Source organism: Globicephala melas, chromosome 1, assembly GCF_963455315.2.
Source record: "Globicephala melas chromosome 1, mGloMel1.2, whole genome shotgun sequence".
Classification (NCBI taxonomy): Eukaryota; Metazoa; Chordata; class Mammalia; order Artiodactyla; family Delphinidae; genus Globicephala; species Globicephala melas.
Window position 1 is genome coordinate 182,534,150 of NC_083314.1, and position 21,644 is coordinate 182,555,793.

At 53.1% G+C, this 21,644-nt stretch overlaps 1 protein-coding gene across 15 annotated transcripts in view; it reads right to left on the bottom strand.

The window, feature by feature from the left end:
* The window catches only part of CAMTA1 (calmodulin binding transcription activator 1), an 894,146-nt gene that overhangs the window by 303,443 nt on the left and 569,059 nt on the right, over nucleotides 1-21,644 (bottom strand). The window lies entirely within an intron of this gene.

Sequence of the window (21,644 nt, forward strand, 5' to 3'; positions counted from 1 at the left end):
GAGAAATGCCGAACGGTACTGCGCGGGGAGGGCAGGGGGAGGGCCTGGGTCTTCAGACTCGGGTTCCCAAGTCATGGCAGAAAGCTGGCTTTTTTCTACGGCAACCTTTCACTCAGCCTTATTTGGTCCTAACACGGGCCAAGATTCCGTCTCTTCACCAGTGCTTCCTCGCAAACAGAGGCCAGCGAGAACAGCCACTGTCAAGGGTGGCCTCAGCCTTCTGAATCATCATTGTCATCAGAAGAGTCCCCTTCCAGTCGACCTTGCTTTAGGTCTTTAATTTAATTTAATTCTAATTCTTTAAAGACCAGTGCTTCTTGTAAGGTCAGTGAGCTGCCTCGATTGACCGGAGCACAGGCGCCAAGCACAGTGGATGCAGGCCCACCCAGGAGCGGGGCTGACATGCACGGCCCGCCTGAGTGCAGGACACACAGAACGGGGGCTCGGAAGATCCGGAAACGTCCCTGCACCAGTTCTCAGACCCGATCAAGCCACCGCGTCACAGAGGAAACCTTGTGTTTGTGCGCCAGAGCCCAGAGGACCAGGGCAGCTTTGCATGACTGAAACTGCTGTCCGCAGGCCCGACGCAGCCCCTCACACGCTGATTGGTCCCGAGGCAGCAAGGCGTGGGAAGATTCGTTCTGAACCAGCTGGCTCCTTGCCGTGTGGACCAAGGCAAGGTCTGCTTCCTAGACAACCAGGCAACAACCAGGTGAGGCGAGGACCTGTTACACGATCTGTTTGCTTCTCCAAAAAGACACTAAGGTGCACCTACGCCCATCCTCCCTGTGTGTGCACTATGAAGCCAGGCTCTACAGGGTCCACGAGAAATTCTCCTCTGAATCCAGCGTGGGACACGGCTAGCAGAGGACTCTCAGCAGAGCGCCTTGCTTGGGTCTGGACCTCCCTGGGCTTTACCTGGCACCTGTGTCTGATGCTTTAGGGAGCCCGCAACCTTCACAGCCCTGGCACGTGGGCGGTAGGGACGTCCCGAAGGGGTCCACTCTCCAGGGCGCTCAGGTCACGAGCTCTTCTTCAACCCGAGCCCAGTACATGGAGGAGCCTGTTGTCCTGGTCACACCTGTTCACCAGGGCCTCCTCTTCCTCTGTGGGTGACATCACCTTCTTTTCTTTTCTTTCTTATATTTGCAGAGCGTTTTTACGGCTCTTAAGTCTCTGAAGCCGTTGCTGACTCGGGTTCTGACACAAAGCCATGTGACAGTCTCCCACCCGTGCCACGTCCACAGCACACCCACTCGACACCCCACATGGGCTCCTGGTCATCCAGAGGCTCGGGGCGGGGGACTGTGGTGGCCTAGCCCCTCACTCAGCTGCTGTCAGGGACCACCTCTCTGGCCACACGTCCAGGGGGGTTTCCAGGGGCCACTTTTGGGGTCTCTGGCTCTTCTCTGTGCTGTCCCTGTGTTTATCCCATCCAGTCTGTACTGGATATTGTCCCACTCCGCCTTACAGAAGAAGTTGACTGTATTTCCTGCTCACTTGAAAATCATTTTACTTTCCTTCAAGGAGGACAAAGCAGTGACAGAAAAAGCTCCAGCCACAGCCTCCTCCGTTTGTCAAAACAGAAGCTTCTAGTCACCCTGCCCTTCAAAGCTCCTGGCCTGAGGCAGCGGCCCAGCCCCCGTGGGCAGGGTGGAGGCTCCGCCTGAGCTGTTTTCCATGACAGATCCACACCTGCACCAGACTCCCCCGTGGCCCGGAGTCCAGCTCTGACGGCGTCTGCTCCCTGCTCCTGAGATCCCACCCCAGCGGCCCCGCCCACCGACAGGTACTCAAGGTAATTAGGCAGGAACACGTTATTGAAACCCTATCCGTGGGATTGTGCAGCAAAGTCACCAAAATCCATTTCAGAAGGGTTTGCTCGACCAGTCTTTCTTCAGTGAATCAAATGTTTAGCAACCACGTAACTGTCTCCCTAAGTGCCCAGCTGGGCCGGGGCTCTGGGTTTAAAGTGTGACCAAGTCCCAGGAGCGGCCGGTTGGGGACTGAGATATGGAAGTGACACGGGCCTCTCTCCCATTTAATCCCGCCCCAAACACCCCCATCTCAGGCGGGTGCACCTGCCTAGGGGGTAGTTTCTGCACAAACAACTCAGAGATAAAACCAACGGAAACTGAAGTGAGGCGGCCCGAAAGGCCCAAAGATCTGCATCCGTTGCTGGGGCAGCAGTGGGCTCTCCGGCCATCCCTGTGCGCGAGCGTGAACGGGTGGCCGCACAGGCGAGCACCGGAAGGTGAAGGGAAAAGGCAAAGCCAAGGGTGCCGCGGGCGACACAAGCGCATCTTCCAAGCGCCCATTTTAAAAAGAGTCTCAAACTCTCCCTGCTCCTGGCTGCGTTCTCAGACTTTGCGAGTCACCCTGTAGTGCGGCGACTGGCCTCACGTGCCGTCTTTCAGGAACACTCAGTGCTAATTAGCTCCAGTGCAAACTGGCTCCCAGCAGCTTCCTCCTTCGTCTCCAAACGCTGGGGTTTGGGGCTCCTGGTGCCCGGGTGCCGTGAATGGTGGGCCGTGCTCCCTGGGGCCACTCCCTCCACACCCCAGGTCTCTGCACAGATCCTCCCACCTGGGGTGCCCCTTCCCATTTTCCTGGTCCAAAGGAATCTGGAGACCGGACAGGGTTTGCTTATCATGGGAGGAATGGTCACCGCCAAGCCGGTGCAGCTACAGAAGCCCCAGCTCTGCACTGAGGCAGGACCCTCGCGCCCTACAACCGAACCTCCGTCCCGACTGCTCTCCACACCGCACAGTGCAGTTCTGAGCTGAGGAGTGCACCTCAGCTTTGCACCATCAACTGCAAAAAGTTCCCACCAGCAGGGGCTGCGTGCAGAGTGAAGCTCTGTCCCGGCCCTGCAGCTGGGAGGCACCGTCCCTGCCAGCACCCAGGCTCTTATCCAACCCAAGTCACGTTTGCTACGCCTCGGGGTCCCGGTATGGGGCTAGTTCTGTCCTGTCACTCATGGAGGCGTCACACGCACCCACTGTGGTGTTATCCCCATTTACAGATGAGGAAACTGAGGCTCAGCACAAAGAACATGTCAAGGTCAAAGCTTGTTGTAAGTGAGGCACCAGGCTTTGAGGCTCACCTTGGGGACCCCAAGTCTGGTACTGTTTTGGGGGCACATGACTCCACTGTGGAGTCGGGAGGGGGCACTGGCTGATGCAGAAACTATGTGGAGGCCACAGCAGCAGGTCAGAGGGTAGGGGGGCCCGGGAACTCCTTCTCCCCCAAAGGCCGACCCCCAACAGCAATCCTCACCTGCAGTGAGCATGAGGTCTAACAGGCATAAAGTTCAATGTTGCCGCATCTTCAGGGTATTTTTACCTCAGCTCAGCTGTAAAATTAACGGATAACTTACCGTTGTACTAAAAAGACCCTTATTTTAGGCCGATCATTAATGAGGAGGCCTCACACCCCAGCCTTGTTACAGAAAGACCTGAAATTGCTTGTCTCAATCTCCTGGCTCTGCAGGGATTGACTTTCTCAGCATATGTTTTAAATTGTTTTCCAAAGGAAAGGAGGCCTGTGTAGGAAGGGGCTGGCAACTGAGAGTGGCCCTAGATGTCTCAGGGCCTGGCTTCTGACAGGGAACCCTTAGCAAGACTCCTGGGAGACCCCCGTGGGGAGCCAGGGCCCTCAATCCAAGGATGGGGTCCCTGGAAACCCTGCGGCACAGACGTCAGGTTCTCAATCAGCTTCGTGTTCAGCGCCAGGCTGGCCTTGTGGGTAAGCAGACAGAGGGCCGTCGCTGCCTCAGGGTGCTCACCAGGCTCTTGGTGAAACTGGAGGGTCATCGACTCCAGGGGACGTTGGAAGCCAGTCTCTAAATCCGCGTGGAATTGTTCAGAGTGCGGTGGGGGGCATTGCAGGGGGCTTTTGGAGGGGGGCAAGTAGAAGGGTGAGATCCACACAGTAAAAGCGAGAGGGAACGGAATTCTTAGGAATAGGGGAGCAACCCAAGGCTGGGCTCAGAAACAGGACCAGGACACGCTCATGGACCAGTGAAGCCATGGGCTGGACCAGAGCACAGGGGGTGCTGGGGAAAAGTAAAACGAGGACAGAGGTCAAAACCGCAACATCAGCTAAGATAGACTTCAGATCAGCGAGTAAAAAATGAGGCCAAATAGATACTTTATGATGTTAAAGGCCGCAATTCCCAGTGACGATACAGCTGCAAACTTAATAAAGCAGAAATTAAAGAAGAAGATTGGAAAAGTAGAAACATGCTAATGATAGAAGACTTTAATTCCCCTGCTCAGTCCAAGATAGATAAAGAAGACAGAAATATGTGAGGACAGAAATATAGAAGACTTAGCAAGATATATCGTAATTATTGAATAGAAAAATTACAAATGCATAATTACCCTCTGACCCAGCAAGCCCACTTCAGGAATTTATCCTCCAGATATACTCAAAATACAAAATGACGTATGCAGAGAATTATTCCCCGCAATAATGTTCCGCATAGCAAAATATTAGAAACAATAATAAATTATGGTACGTCCACACACTAGAGTATCATGCAGTATTAGAAAGAATGAAAGGGGAAAAAACGGGGAAGTTCTCTATGTACTATGGAAAACATCTTCTGGGATGTACCACTAAATGACAAAGCAAAGGTTCATCATGGTGAATAAATAAATGGGCAAGAAGTGTAAGAAAGGGGGAAAGTAAGAACATATATTTGCAGTTGTACATAGAAATACTGGAATAATGCAATATAAATTAATACAAGTTGCAACATACAGCTTTTTATAAAATATCGTTTTGAATTTTGAACCATCTGAATACATTAATGTGGTCGGCAGAACAATGACCATCCAGAAATGCCCACATCCTAATTCCTGACACCTGTGACTATGTTACTTCCTGGCAGAAGGGCCTTTGCAGATGGGATTAGAATTAAGGACCTTGAGATGGGAAGGTTATCCAGGGTCATCCAGGTGGGCCCCACGTAATCTAATGAATCTTTAAAAGCAGATACTCTTCTCTGCTGGGGTGAGAGGGAGCTGAGACTACGGAGGAAGGGTCAGAGAAGTGCAACACTGCTGGCTTTGAAGATGGAGGAACGGGCCACAAGCCAAGGAATGTGGGCACCTCTAGAAGCTGGAAAAGGTTAGGAAACGGATTCTTCTCTGGAGCCTCCAGCCCTGCCCACACCTTGATTTTAGCCCAATGAGACCCGTGTCAGACATCTGACCTCCAGAACTTTGAGATAATAAGTATGTGTGGTTTAAAGCCATTACATCTTTGGTAACTTGTTACAGCAGCAATAAGAAACTAATACAATTAAATATTTTTTTTAAATTACATGGGAAACATCAAGAAGACATTTTGTCCTGCTGGTCTGGCTCAGACATTGCTGATGGTAAGAGGTCCCTGGGTCAAGGCTGAGTAGGTGCAACTGACAAAGGATTAATTTCCAAAATTTACAAGCAGCTCATGCAGCTCAATAACAAAAAAACAAACAACCTAATCCAAAAATGGGCAGAAGACATAAATAGACATTTCTCCAAAGAAGATATACAGACTGCCAACAAACACATGAAAGAATGCTCAACATCATTAATCATTAGGGAAATGCAAATCAAAACTACAATGAGATTATCATCTCACACCAGTCAAAATGGCCATCATCAAAAAATCTAGAAACAATAAATGCTGGAGAGGGTGTGGAGAAAAGGGAACACTCCTGCACTGCTGGTGGGAATGTGAATTGGTACAGCCGCTATGGAGAACAGTATGGAGGTTCCTTAAAAAACTACAAATAGAACTGCCATATGACCCAGCAATCCCACTACTGGGCATATACCCTGAGAAAACCAAAATTCAAAAAGAGTCATGTACCAAAATGTTCATTGCAGCTCTACTTACAATAGCCCAGAGATGGAAACAACCTAAGTGCCCATCATCGGATGAATGGATAAAGAAGATGTGGCACATATATACAATGGAATATTACTCAGCCATAAAAAGAAACGAAATTGAGCTATTTGTAATGAGGTGGATGGATCTAGAGTCTGTCATACAGAGTGAAGCAAGTCAGAAAGAGAAAGACAAATACCGTATGCTAACACATATATATGGAATTTAAGAAAAAAAATGTCATGAAGAACCTAGGGGTAAGACAGGATTAAAGACACAGACGTACTAGAGAGGACTTGAGGATATGGGGAGGGGGAAGGGTGAGCTGTGACAGAGCGAGAGAGAGGCATGGACATATATACACTACCAAACGTAAGGTAGATAGCTAGTGGGAAGCAGCCGCATAGCACAGGGATATCAGCTCGGTGCTTTGTGACCGCCTGGAGGGCTGGGATGGGGAGGGTGGGAGGGAGGGAGACGCAAGAGGGAGGAGATATGGGAACATGTGTATATGTATGGCTGATTCACTTTGTTGTAAAGCAGAAACTAACACACCATTGTAAAGCAATTATACCCCAATAAAGATGTTAAAAAAAAAATTACATGGGAAACATCAAGAAGACATTTTTGGCTTGTCCCGCTGGTCTGGCTCAGACATTGCTGATGGTAAGAGATCCCTGGGTCAAGGCTGAGTAGGTGCACAGCTCACTGGCATGCCCTCACCTTGACATCCAGAAAGGCCCACTGTGGGTCCACCTTAGGACCTGGGGCAGGTTGAGAGCAACGGGTCCGGAAGTCTCTTGCCCACATTCTCCTCCTGACCAATCCTGGTGCTTCCCCATGTGGCCCTGCCTGGCATCCTGATTCTAGGGACCTGTGAGTAGAAGCTTCTCTACCACAGTCGTTTCTGTGACTGTGTGACCTACCGTGCCTGACTGAAACAGATCCTGGGAACACATTAAAACAACGTCTGAAGAGTGATCTGCTGACACAGGCATTATCATCACCTCCACTGTATACAGAGGGCAACTGAGGCCCAGAGAGGAGAAATGAACTGCAGGGTCCCAGGCCTGGTAAGGAGCAGGGCCATTCTTGCAGCCTCGGTCTGTCTGCTTCCCAAAGCTGGCACTTGCACTGCAGCTGGCTCCACGGGCAGCCACCGCGTGTGCCGTACAAGCAGTGGCACCACCACATGGGTGCAGATGGAATGTGGGGGGCAGGCTGGTGTGGAGCTGGGGTGCCACCTCCGGAGTCCTCAGAGTGCACGTGGGGACATGAGTAGCCGGGGTGGGAAGGGACCAGCCCTGCCCTGTCCTTGGGCTCCTGTCTCTGCTCTGCCTCTTCTCCTGCACCCAGCGCTGCATCACAGGTAAGGGGCAGGTAAAGGTGAGTCCCTAATCCAGGAGTGCAGGCCAGGCAACAGGTAGGTCTACAAAAGTTATGCAGATGCTGAAATAGTGGACGGTGATAAATAGTGCCTGTGTGCTAAATTAGTTGCCCAGACTTGGAAAGCAAACCTCCCTGCGGTCGTGGGACCCCCAACTGCAGCCTCGGCTGACCCTGCCCTGACCACTCCCATCGGGGCTAGCCACCCTGTCTTCTCCTCCAAGGCTTCGGAGGCCCCCAGGTTTCTCCTGCCTGCATCCCCGCTTCCCTTGGCCTCCCCCCGCTCCCCTGGGAGCCCTGTGCTTACACTCCACCCTCTCCTGTCTAGACCACAGCGAGGGGCTTTTCTCACCTCCCGGAGAACAGGCTTTCCCACCCTGGCTCTCGCCACCACCCCGCCCCACCAGATGCTAAGTAAGATCAATTACCCACCCACAAGCTGCCCACACGTATTTCACTGGAGCCCCGTTCAGCCTCGTGGCTGCCAGTGTGTTTCTAAGAGACCTGTCGAGGGTGAATCTGCAGAGAAGATGGGACTCTGCTCGCCCGGAGGTGTCAGGCGGAGCCGCGCACCTGCCCTCCTGTTCAGCCTGGGACAGGTGGTGTCTGGAAGCCACTCCTCTCTGCCTTTCTCCCCAGTCCGGTCGGAAAGCCGGCTGCTTACAAGAGATGCCAAGGGAACACAGATGTGCTGAGAGCAATGGTCTGGACACCTGAGCCCTCTGGGGCCCAAAGAGACCCGGCAGGGGCTGTGGGAGGGAACGGGGGCAGAGCCCAGAAGCAAAGGAAATGACCCTAAAGTGATGCACTAGAAAGAGTGGCGCCGGGGCCAGAGGAGAGGTGCCTTGGGGCAGGGGAGCATCTGCTTCAAGTACCTGAGGGCCCATCTCGTTACAGAGCGTAGATGCCAGGGATGCCCTGAGGGGCTGAGCCGTGCAACAAGGGGCGAGCAGCCGCACAGAACCCCCCACCCTCATGCCCCACTTTGGTCCGCCTGCCCCTCCTTTCGCTTGTGGAGCACCTGTCCAGTGCTGTGAGGCTGTGTGTCCCACCCTGGCCGCGCTCTTCCGGCAGGGAGACAGGCCCAGGCAGAGAGAGCAGCCTTGTGTCCAGGGCATGCCGACCGACCAGGGAAGAGTGGGTGCAGGGGCCCGAGGCCCTCGAGCCCTGCTCTGGGTGTCTGGCCTGGCCAAGGGACTGGCCTCTCGGCAGGAAAGGGGAGCTGCCAATGAGAAGCAACAAATGGCTCCACTGGACTCCCAGTTGCAACCAGAAGAGTGTTCCCAGCAGGCACGTCCTCAGTGGGAGCCGGGCACTGTCCCCAGGCCGCGGTGGCCGGAGAGGCAGGCTGGTGGCCAAGCCCCCTGGACTCAGAAGTCCAAGACCAGGACGTGCACCAGGGCCCCAGGACGGTGCTTCCAACCAGGGCTGGGCTCCCGGGCTGGGCCACCTCCCCTTCCAGCTTTCCAGGACCATCCCTCCCAGGACGTTCCTTCCAGGAAGAGAGAGGGTGTTTTTTTGTTTTTTTTGTTGTTTTATTTTTTGGCCATGCTACGCGGCCTGCGAGATCTTAGTTCCCTGACCAGGAATCGAACCCGTGCCCCTGCAGTAGAAGCGCAGAGTCTTAACCACTGGACCGCCAGGGAAGTCCTGAGAGAGGGTGTTAAGCCTTTCCCATCCAATGACACGAACGTTCGATTTCTGTGAACTGGGAGTGCCGCTAACCTTCACGGTGACAATGATGACAACAGATACAGCAACGCGACACCCAACACCTGCTAGAGCTAAACGTTTCCTGTGTGTTATTCCATTGAATTCCCACAGGGACCTTATGGGAAAGGGAGTATATCCCCATTTCCCAGATGAAAAAACCTGACCCTTCCAATGGCAACTCGCCCCAGGCTAGCGGCGGGGCTGGGAGCTGAACCCTCCAAGGTCACAAGTCACAAAGGTAGGCACGTGTCCCCAGCCCCAGGGATGGAGGAGGCGGCCCTGGGGGAGGAGTCTTTGCGGATCTGAAGGCCCCACATAAATGGCCCCCACAACAGAAAAGGGCTTTCCGCGCATTATCTGCAAAAAAAGCCAAGTGAGAGGGAGGGAGAAGAAACGCAATAAAAGCAAAGATAAATTGTGTTGAAGACAAGATGGCAGGAAGATGGATCTCGCTGGAAATTCCTTCTGACTGGACTCTGAAAGGATCAGAGCAGTTTTCGTCCCAAGATTAAGCAAAATTGTTTTCCGTCATAACCTCCTACCCCTCTGTGTCCAATCTCCTGCTCTCATTTCTATGCCACGTGCATTTTAAAGTCTATTTTGCAGCTGTCTGTCTGTGTGTGTTGGGTGAAGGATGCTGCCTCTAGCTTGTGGAGCCCAGAGACCTCATGGCCTGGCTTGGGGGGAAACAGAGACCAGATAGAAGTGGCGGTTCTTAATAAGGGATTGGACTTGGGATGTGGAGGTGAGGAGAAATTAGGATTAGGACGTCTCCTGGTTGGAGACTGAGAGGGTAGTGCTGCTGCTACAAGTAAGGGAGAGAAAGAAGTCGGTCTTGGTGGTGTGGGTGGCAGGGGGCTTGGAGGATGGGAGGTAAGTGGCTCTGGTCTGAGTGTGTTCAGTGAGAGGGCCTGCAGCACACATGGGGTCGGGGGGCTAGGGCCACGAGAGTGGGGGAGATCCTCCCAGGGTCAGAACATGGAGACCCTGGGAAGGAAGGAGGCCAAGGGCTGGGTCCCAGGGGACCTGGACATGGAGGAGAAGCCAGCAAAGGAGGCTGGGAACCAAAAGGGTAGCAAGATAAGAGGGAACCAGGAGGTAGCATGGTGGAAACCATGGCAACGAGTCTCCAGGCATAAGTGGGCAGCACCACCGAACACCACGGAAGGACACGCCGGCGAGGGCTGAAAAGCCACTGGGCTTGGCAGTCGGGAGATCTCAGAGCGCCTCCGGTGGCCTGTGTGGGGCTGGAGCTGCAGGAGGAACCCCGCTCGCGGGAGCAGGGCGTTTGCACAGTATCTCGGCAACTCTTCCGCCCGGGGGGACGCTCTGTCCTATTTCTCTGCACCCTTGGGAGGCTGGCTGAATGGTCACCTGCTGCAGGTGACACAGCTGGCGAGGGTAGGGCTGGGCCTCCAAACCCTCTGGTCCCCTGTCAGAGTGCATGCTCCTTGCAGGTGGAAGTGCGGGCACCGCCAAGCAGGAGGCCTGGGAGAACAGAGGGGGCCAGGGAAGAGATGAGGTGAGGCCTCAGCAGCAGGGCTGAAGACCAGCCACATCTGGAAACCACATGTCGGGGCCGGGCCCTCGGCAAGGCTGGCATTGCCTCCACCCCACCTCACCATCAGGGAGGCTTAGGGGCTGCAGCCTCCCAGAGCACAGTGCCGCGTGCCAGCCTTTGGACCCTGCATCCCTCTCTTGTGCTGAGCAGCTCAGCTGGATGGCGGCTGAGGTTCCTGAGGTCAAGGGGATCGGCGGAACCCCACACGGGATGGTTACTAAGCTCTGCAACACGGGTCTGTGAAATGGACTCAAAACCATGTGGACGACTCAGGGCAGACTGGTCCCAGATGGAAGGATGGGCTCAAAATGCAGCTTTTCTGACAACAGGTCATCTTCCGGTGTGCAGCGTCCCCCAGCCCATCACAGGGCCGGGCATCAGCGCCTCTGCTCGACAACGGTCACCGTGTAAGTAGCTTTCCCAAGGGGTCTGCCTTTAGCTCGCTCACGGGGTGCAGGAGCCTCAGGGAGTGAGGACAGGTTTCGGAGGGGCCCTTCAGAGGGAACTCTGAGGGAGGCACAGGGTGTGATGCTGGGGGGCGCCCAGAGTCGTGTGCAGCCCGGAACCTCTGAGCGAGTGAGCCTCAGGCACGTGGCAAGACGCGCAAACTGCACGGGACGGCGCAGAACCACCGGCTAAGCCCCGGGTTTCCAATCAGACAGTCAGAAGCACTTGGGGCCAGGAGGGCAGGATGTGGACGGGAGTGGCGGGCAGGGTGGGGCCCGAGCTGAGCTTTGGGAGGAGGGCAGGGGGTGGAAAGGGCACCCCAAAGTCCCTTTGGAAACTGGAGAGTGCTGACCCCACAGGAGGGGTGAGTACGGCGTCAGCTCAACACACGTCCAGGTCATCGCCCGGCTGAGCACCTTGGGGGGCGTCTCCAAGCGGCTGGCATGGCCTCCCCAGCCCACGTCCCTGAGGTCTGCTGTTCCTCCTCGTGCAGCTGCTTCAACTGCCCGCTCCGGGCTGCGCAGTGGCCTCTCAGCACCCTCCCCAGTCTGACTGGTTCCCCTCACTTCAAGTATGGCGTGTGGGCAGGAAATTTAAACATCACAGACATCCCCACAGAGATGCTATCCAAACAGCAAGGCTGGAATAAACATATTAAAGTTGAAATGCAAAACGCCTGGAGCAAATGTCTACACGGCTTTATTTGCTCTGGAAACATTGCTTCCTGCTGTCCAGCTAAAATCAAGGGTCCTGTTAATAGCAAACAGGAGACAGGGGGACAGTAAGCGGGGATAGAGGGCAGGGCCCTACAGTCAGGGAGGCACTAGCACCCCCTGAGGCTGGGAGGCCCCAATGTCCCCCAGGTAGAGTACAGTCTCCTGCAGCTGGGGCTCACCACTGGGTGTCCCGGGTCCATCCCCGGCCTGTGAACAGTCCCCAGACAGAGGTCCCCACTGTGGGGACAGGCAGAGTCCCACTGTGGCCTGGGATGTGGTCAGACGTGTCCCCGGACTCCTTTTACCCCTTGCCACTCACGTCTGGTCATAAAAGATCCCAGCCTCACCTGCTCCGTTCAGCCCCTCCGGATGCAACATTAGGGACCACGGGACAGATTCAGGGCTCCAGTGAGGGTGTGAAGGCTGGTGGGGCGGGCCTTTCACGGCTCCCATCCCAGGGCTGCGGTACGTGCCTGTGGGTGTGCAAAGCGCCAGCCATTTTTCCTCGGACCAAACATTCTTCATAAACGGGAGCTGGACTGGCAGGTGTCCTGGGGACCACCCCGTCCTAACAGCCTATAGAATGGCCTTCTGGCCAGCCCGCCTCGCACTCAGGGCCTGGGGGTCCCATCAGGCCCTGAGTTGGAAATTAAGGCCGCAGCTTCTAAGTCAGGAGGGGGCAGGCAGGGGTCCTGGAGAGGGAGGCTCCCACAGGGGATGAAGCCCCCTTTTAACACAAAGACTGCTTAACCTCAGATCTCAAGTCTTCAGAAGGGCTTTGAGAAGGGGGCATCCCCCAAAGGACAGTAGGGGGCACCAGACCCCCTTAGAGGCACGGGGCAGGAGAGAGAAGAAGCTGCTCTAAAGGAGGCTGAGACTCGGGGAGGGGAGGCAGGTGTCTGTTTGTTGGGGGCAGCCAGGAGCTGGAGGCCGAGCAGCTCAGCGTCCCTGCCAGGCGCCCAAAGCCACCGCCGTGCTCCTGACTAAGGCCGCGCGCGTGCCTGGTCGCACACTGCAGTGACTGATGGGCTTTACGGTCTGCGATTTAGCACACCGACACTTGACTATTTCTATCCTAATTAAATTAACAAAAAATTAAGAGCGACAAAATGGCAAAGATGTACTGATTTATCTAATGTGTGCCCTTGCGGCTTAAATGGGCACAAACTCCTCTTAACTTGGAATGAAATAAAGGGGAATATGAGGCGTTTGAGCTACGTGTTTGCTAAAATATTAGCCCTGGATCAGCAGAGGCTCTCCACGGCCCAACACTCATTGGTATGGATCATCGCACAGCGCCGGGGCCTGCACTGCAGCGTCGAAGAACCAGATCGAGGCACCCAGGACGCGCACCAGCTGAGGGCCTCAGCCCCGGAGGATCCTGGCCACTTTCTCTCCGTGAGAAGCAATGACTACACACTGTGCTGCAGGCGGGCTTCTAGACTGCTGAATGGAGCCATGACTGCCTTTTGATATACTGTCCCCTGCCCCCCCGACACGCCCTGCATAGAAGCCTTCCCATGGAGGCTTCCAGAAAGGGGAGCCACGGCTCTCCCATGCCTCCTCTCCCTTTCCAGGTCCCACGTGGGGAGTAGGGGAGCAGACGAGCCCAGCCCTGCAGCCCAGATCCCTTTTGCTAATCCACTGCATTTACCCTGCCCTGCGGTCACCTTTGGGTGTGTTTGCTCCATGCCGTACTGGGGGAATGGAGGCAGAGATTCTCTCTGTTCCTCTCTGCACCAAGGGTAGTGCTTGGCACACAGCAGAGACTCAATAACCCCGTACAATCAACATCATCACCACCACCGTCTTCCTCATCTTCCTCAGTGTCATCATCTCCATCATTACTACCATCATCCCCTTCATCATCATCACTTCCCATCCCTTCCCATCAATGTTAGCAGCAGCGGCAGCAGCAACATCTTCATCGTCCTAAGCCAGCACTTATATTGGCTTTACTCTGTGTTATCTGAAGTGCTTCAAATGTAGTAACTTACTTTAATGCTCTCAATAACCCTATGAAGTAGGTATACTATTATTTACCCCCATTTTACAGGTGAGAAGACTGAAGGGCGAAGAAGTTAGCCCATGTTGTACAGGATTAGTTAATGGGCTAGTGAGAGACAGAACCAGGATCTTAACCAGTTTGAATCTCTCTGTCTTAAGGGTTCATGCTCTGGGTCACTGTACTACATGGTGTTAAATGACCGAGAAAGATTAAGTGAACAAACAGGCACGTAAGTGCATGCATGAACGTTCAGCAGATGTCAAGGAGCCTCAGGGAATAGAGGATGCTTTTCTCACTATTTATATTTGGCAACAAGGTCCGTCTTGGCCCTCCTTCTTCCTTTCCAGTGGCAAAGGTCTCAGTTTGTCAGTGATGTAGGGTTGGGACCCACACTCTTGGGGCACTGTGTGTTTTTGCAGTGCCATTTATAAGTAAGCGTGTCCTTGTTTTGTGATAATGTGATGACCTCGCTTCTTTGCCCCATAGAACGCCAAACTCCATACAAGCGAAGGCGTGGCATGTCTGTTCATCACTGCATTCCAGTGCTTAGCCCAATGCCTGGCACATAGGAGGTGCTTAGTAAATCGAAACAGGTTTCATAAATAAATGAACTAACAGGCAAAAGAGAAGCATTTCCTCCAAATTTCTTAGACTCACCATTGGAGATACATATATATATATATCCATTCCTATATCCGTGTGTCCATGTGTCCGTGTGTGTGTGTGTGTGTGTGTGTGTGTGTGTGTGTTGGCTAATAAATCACTGGAACAAAGTGGTATGTACTTAATGTTTTATGTCAAATGTTGTTTCTCTTTTATTCTTCCCATGTGAAAGAATGTGTATAAACATAGGAGAAATGAAGAGAGCACTGGATTTGATATCAGAGGGATGTGCTGAGTCCTTGGGCCAGCCTCTCTACTGGGGGGCCAGCCTCTCTACTGGGGGGGCCAGCCTCTCTACTGGGGGGGGCCAGCCTCTCTACTGGGGGGCCAGCCTCTCTACTGTGGGGGCAGCCTCGCTACTGGGGGGCCAGCCTCTCTACTTGGGGGGCAGCCTCTCTACTGGGGGGCCAGCCTCTCTACTGGGGGGGTCCAGCCTCTCTACTGAGGGGGCCAGCCTCTCTACTGGGGGCGGCCAGCCCCTCTACTGGGGGGGACCAGCCTCTCTACTGGCAGGGGGCAAGAAGACCTACACACTGAGTTACTGTGGAATTTAAGTGAGGCCAGGTGTGTAGACATGTTGTGTAAACTACAAAGTGTAAAATCAATTACATGGTTTACCAAGTCCCCATCCCTAGTAATGGAGCCTGGCCTCAGACTGAAGAATTAGAGGTTGTACTTATCCTGGGAACGATGTTAATTCTCACCGTTTGTTGAGCCTTTGCTTACAAAAGGCCCTACCCTACACACTGAAGACATTCTTATGTATTCTCCATGACAGCCCTCTCAAGTCCCAGTATTTACCTGATTTTATGGATAAAGGCATGATATTCAGAAGGCAGATCCTAATTCACCCGAGGTAAACAGCTAGCTTGCATCTAGGTCTCCATGGCAGAGACAGCCATCTGCACCTCTCTATCCATCCTCTTCTTCCTTGAGTACCAGAACCCCCAAATTTAATTGGGCAAATGGCCATCCAGAATGAAGACTACATTTCCCAGCTTCTTTTGCAGTTAGATCTAGTTGTAACTGAGTTGTGGCCAATGGGAGATAGGTAGAACTATTGTTCTCCCCTTTCTTGCTGCTGGAATGCAGGCACTATGGCTTGAGCTCAAGCAGCTATCTTGTGCCATGAGGTGGAAGACATGTATTAGGATGGTGATGCTGGGTTATGGGAAGCCAAGACTCTGATCAGCCACTAGCTGCCGCGCTGGCTCTGGATTCCCTAACCAAGCTTTTCCAAGGCAGGGAAATCAAACTATTCTACTTAAGCCATTGCTGTTTGGGGGTTTTTGGTCACTTGCAGCTGAACTTCTCTTAACTAATATGGTCTGTCTGACTCCATAGCACATTTTTTTAACCATTTCCTTTAGAAAGCAGCTTACCTTCATCATCCTTCCAAGACCTCAGGACATTATGACAAAGCCCGTGGCACAGTGTCTGGCTCAGAGTGAATGCTCGATAAAGGCTAACTAGCCACTGTTCTCGTTGCTCTAGCTACTGCTGCTGCTATGTGCAAACATGTGCCCCCTGAGCGTTTTGTTTAGCAATCCAGAGTGACTGCGTCAAGTTGTTGGGCGGGCAAGACAGTTTTCATTAAGCCCAAAATGCTCACCCTGTCTGGCATCTGAAAGGAAGACTCTGATTTCAGCTCCAGAAAGAGTCCTCAAACTCTTTGCACCAATTGTGTTTTTATGCCAGAGTCTTACTTAGGCGTGATGGAATTAGGCTATAAAGAGGGAGAATTTTTTTCAGCTCGGCAACCCCAGTGGAAGGGTGGCCAGAAACGGTGAAATGTGACCTCACTGGGCCACATTTTAAGGACGCCCAAGGAGAGGGACATGCCAGGCAGATAGACACTAACTCTCTGAGCTTGCAGGAAAATGAACCCAAAGGTCTCTCGGAAAACTCTTTTGCAAAACCCAGATTTCCATATAAATAATAGACATGTCAGAACATATGATGTCTGAGTTTTGGTACTTATCCTAAGAGCTGAATGTACAGTCTGTAATAATTTTCTCAAATTCTAGAGAAGCTTCCGCAGATTCTGTCCTCAGCATCGGCTTTGGGCAATTAATTAAATTGCCTTTTTCTTTCCCAAAGCGGTGACTGCTGATTAAGAATTGCCCTTTCCACCCCGCTCACTCGGGTGTCCATCTCTCTGCCTGGCTGCGTCTCATCATGTCTCTGCAGGAGAACGCAAGACAGACAGACGCAGAGAGGCTTTCTCGGCTCCCAGATGGCGTACGGTTTGAACAGTGAAAACTCAAGGAAACATTTCCCTGGAAGGAGAGGTGAGGAAAGGCAAGCAGGAAAACTGAAAGATCAAAGTGAGGAATCAGAAACAGAGACAGTAAGAAGTTCAAGTCCCCTTTCAGACGTCCGCTGCCCTTGCCTTCTAGGGAATTCTGCTGACTGAGAGGTCCAGTTGGCACTCCAGAATGCCCTGATGAGAGCCCCGCAGGAGGAAGACCATAGGTAGAGAAAGTGCTTTGTTTTACAGTTTCCTGGGCACCAGCAGACTTTTCTGCCACCAGCTCGAAATATGAGATGCTGGTGTTTGTTTCCAGCTCCCTGAATTTAAATTACATCACCAAGGAAGAACCTTCCCGAAGGAAATGAATCTCTGCAGATAATGATCCCCCACAATGGACTTCAAACCGTAATAAAAATATAACTTGAATGTTAAAGGTGAATTGGAATTAAGGATCCTATCACCTGTGTTGCTCCGCACCACGATAAAAAAAAAAAAAAACAAAACCTTATTTCACTGCCAACAGCAAGTCTCCTGCGACACCTCTTTGAAAACCAACTATTTCTGAAAGTCGAGTTAGAAAAACACATGCGCTCTAGGGTATAAAGAAAGCTGTACTGTATAAAATGTAATACTAAGCGGTAGATCTTAGTATATTGACATTATAAAAACCGGGTAGCAATGGGAAATAATATTTTTACAGAGGTGGCAAACATAAATGCCAAACCTGCAGGCACATTTATAGACCCTGTCACGCATTGTGGCATTTCACCACCAGGATGCTAGAAAGAGCCGGGCAAGGAGGTCCCCCGCGGCGCCACCCGAGGCACACGAACCGCCGTCAGAGCGCCTCTGCGGGTCGGGCACCGGGGCTGCCTGTGCACGACGGGTGCTGGAGGAGAGTCTGTGTGAGACATGCGCTCAGGAAGAGTGGGAATAAAGTTGTGCCAGAAAGCCAGGCTTTGGCCCTGGGGCTTCCTCCTCTGAACGCCTACAGAGCCAAGAGCCTTCCCACCAGTTCAGTGCTGACTCGGGCTCTGATTTTTTTTCTTTTTAATTGACGTCAAATTCACATAGCATAAAATGCACTGTTTTGAAGCGTGCAGTTCGGCGGCATCAAGCACACTGGCAACGTTGCGAAACCATCAGCATTACCTAGTTCCAAAACAGTCTCATCACCCCCAGAGAAACCCATCCCTGTCTGTCATGTGCTCCCCTCCCCCTCCCCCGCCCCGCGGCAACCAGCGATCTGCCTTCTGTCTCTGAATTTACTTATACTGGATACTTCACGGGAATGGAATCATAGAATTCGTGACCTTTTGCGTCTGGCTTCTCTAATCGGCATCACTTGTTTGAGGTCATCACGTTGTAGCATGTGTCGGTACCTCATCCCCCTTGATGAGTGAATGATGGTCCGTGGTATGGAGAGACCACATGTATTTATCCGTTCTTCAGTGGAGGGGCACTTGGCTGCTTCCACCTTTCAGCTCGTCCGATTATTTAATGCACTTTGTTCTCTCTCCGAATCAAGCTCTCTCTGGCAGAGCAAAGGGGGTTAGTTCCACGTAAGCCCACCAAGCTTCATTTGCTGAATGAATAAATAAAGAGAGGGTGCTCAAGGGGACAGGTTGAACACCTTTCCGGCATTTATTCCACCCCCCGCCCCACTGTGTAACAATCATAACAGTTGGGGGATTTCCTCTTACGCCATCTTCCAGGATAGGGTCAGATGTGATGGAGCCAGGGGTTGGCAAACTTTTTCTGTAAAAGCTTAGCTAGGACATATTTTGAGCTTTGTAGGCAATACAGTCTCTGTTTACCGTCTCAATTTTGCAGTCATACACAATGTGTAAACAAATGGCTATGACCGTGTTTCAAAAAAACTTTCTTTACAAAAGCAGAGGCAGGCTGGATTTGGTCGATGGGCCATGGTTGGTCAACCCTTAGTCTAAACTAATTGCATCTTCTCAGCCACAGTGATTGGTTCCAGTGGTCAGGTGACCTCACTGATCCAATCAGAGTGAAGCCCAGAACTTTTTGTTCCGTCGTTTGCCTTTCTTTTGGACACCGGAGTGTGGGTTTGTAAAGCGTGAAATACCTACAGCCGTTTTATTGACATGAGGAAAGCCAGCCAGGGATACAGAAAACAAGGAGGAGGGGAGCGTTGAAAAGATCAAGAGAACATGACCAGAGTCTTGATCAAGCCATGCCTGAAGTCCCCTCTTTATCTGGACTTTCACTGCCTAACGTATATATTTTGCTCTTACACATTTATTACTTGTTTCTCTCCCCATTACGAGGATTTTGTTAATTGCTATATTCCTAAAGCTTAGCACTTTTTAAGCGCTTAGCAAAAATTTGCCAGATGAATGAATGCCTGGAGATTTTCAGATCTCTCCTGAAGCAGAGGGTGAAGAGAGAGGGTGGGGGGAATGAGCCAGAACAGCTCACACTCCCCTGTGAATCCACCAGGCGGTTGCTCTCCATGTGCTGGGACCGGGCTGGGGGCTTGCTGGCGGTGCTGCCCTGCCACAGCAGAGCCTTCTTCAGAACAGACGTGCCCCAGGGGCCAAGTCTGTGATCCAACCTGTGATCTCATTCACAAGAGCCTTCGGACTCGGGCTCAGGATAAAGCAGCCCCGGGGAGCGGCACCCATCTGAGAGGCAGTTTCGTTCATACAGGCAGGCGGTAATCAGTGCTGGGCAGAAACTGGCTCCCGTCTCCAGGCCAGAAACGGTGCCAGGTCCGGAGAGCAGACGGTGCCTACAGTCAGACGGACCTGGGGTCAAACCCTAGCTCCATGGGGCTACAGTTTCTTCCTCCTCTGGTCTGGAGTATAAGGTGGGTCTGTTCACCCCTACCTCTTAGGAGGGCAGTAACATCAAGGGCGGACGCGGTGGCAGGGATGGACACAGTCCCTATCAACCCCCTGCACCCCAATGAGCTGGCCAGCACAGAAGGACCAGTTCGCCCCGTTGCGGCCTGACTCAATTGGGCATCCCCTCTACCCCCTCTTTGTAGACCAGTTCCAGGTACCGGGCCAGGGTCAGCAAGTCGACGGCACACCCCGCCTGGCGCTCAGGCGTGGTAGCAGCACGTGCTCCTCCTTAGCCCTGGGACTGGCTGCTAGCCTCATTCTCGCAGTTGAGGACAGAACACAATGCAGGGCTTTCACTTAGACGCTTCCCAAGCAGGCAGGCAGCTGTCAATGCCGGACAAGCATACAGGCCCGGCCAGAGCGGAGGCCCCTTGCTGTCCAGGGATACCCAGACCCAGCTGGGTGATGGAAGAAGCAAAAATAAATTCATAATCAAATAAATAAATAAAGAGCTGTATTCTTGCTATTCCTACTTCTGCAGTTTGAGACATTTCTGCACTGAGGTGGCCAGGATGCTGTGAATAAACAAGACCCACGGGAGCCCTTGGGTGACCTTGAAATATTTATTCGGCCTCCCCATTAGCGTTTTAAAAGCCAAGGACTCACGGGCTCCCGGTCCAAGGCAGGCAGGCCCCCTGGTAGGGCTGCTCCCGAAGGAAGGGCCCACTTAGGAAAGCAGAAGGTGGGCCCTGCCCTCAGCCCCCCAACTCCATCCTCCCAGGGCCCTCTCCCCTGGACCCTGTCTCTGCTGACAAAGGGGGGTTTGGAGAAAGCTGGTCCTGTCGAGATATTTGCCTGAATCGGTGGAAAGACCATAATGGTGTGAAACATCAGACCCTCAAATTCACAAACAAACCCAAGTCTCACGACTCTTGCCCGGAACTGGGGCCCCCGTATTTATCACCATCCTCCGGTGTGGGTAACCGCGGGTTCCCTACCCAGAAGAGCTGGGGCTATGAACTGGGGCCAGGCCTGTGCGGGGAGCGGGGAAGATGCATCATGACGGCCGAGCTCCTCGGCAAACCCACCTGTCCCTACCGGGCGCAGCCCCTGCGGCTGGGTTCTTCCCTTCTTCGCCAACACACTTATTACCTGCATCCACCCCAGACCCCCAGTGGCAACCAGGGAGCGCCCAAGGCCAGGTTGCCGTAGCAACAGTTACTCTTTGAAACAGGATTTTGCTTCCCCTGGGTGAGGTGACCCAGCACCCTGTCAGACTCAGTGGGCTGTGGTCGACGGTGGGTGGGGGGCAGTGGGGTGGCCAAGGACCGGGCTGAGTGACCCCTTGCCAGTTGCTTGGAGGCCGAGGACAATGGCCCTGATCGCACGGGTGTCTTCTCTGACTGTGCCCCAAAGTGTCCCTTCTCACAGAAGGTCTCCTCGGCTCTCTCAGCACCGCCAGTGGAAATGACACAGGCCACAGACTCATTAGACCTCTGCTTCTAGTAACACACAGCTCTATCAAGGAGCCCCTCCCTGAAAGCACACTGCTGAAAACACAGGTTGCAGGGAGGAAAGGAAACCGTGTTGCATCTCTGGTTCACGCAGCTGGGCTGGTGGCTACCTGCCAGTTATTAGCATGAATGTGGGCTAGTGGGTGGGCCCAGAGAATGCCCCTCCCTTCCTAGGGTCCTCCATTGCCTCCTTCTTTTTTTTTAATACGTAGTTACAGGCATACGTTTTTTGTTTTTGTTTTTGGCTGTGTTGGGTCTTCGTTGCTGTGCGCGGGCTTTCCCTAGTTGCGGCGAGTGGGGGCTACTCTTTGTTGCAGTGCGTGGGCTTCTCATCGCGGTGGCTTCTCTTGTTGCGGAGCACGGGCTCTAGGCGCGCGGGCTTCAGTAGTTGTGGCATGCGGGCTCCGTAGTCATGGCGCACGGGCTTAGTTGCTCTGCAGCATGTGAGGTCTTCCCGGACCAGGGATCAAACCTGTGTCCCCTGTGTTGGCAAGCGGATTCTTAACCACTGCACTACCAGGGAAGTCCAGGAGCCTCCTTCTTAACCTATGAGCCATTCCACCGATATGTGCAGAGCCTCTGTCCCGGGGAATGCCCGAAGACTTCTCGAACCTTCCCACCTCCACCCAAGTGAGCCTGAGGCGGAGCAAATTGCTTCTGTGTTCAGGAGAAGCAGGTAC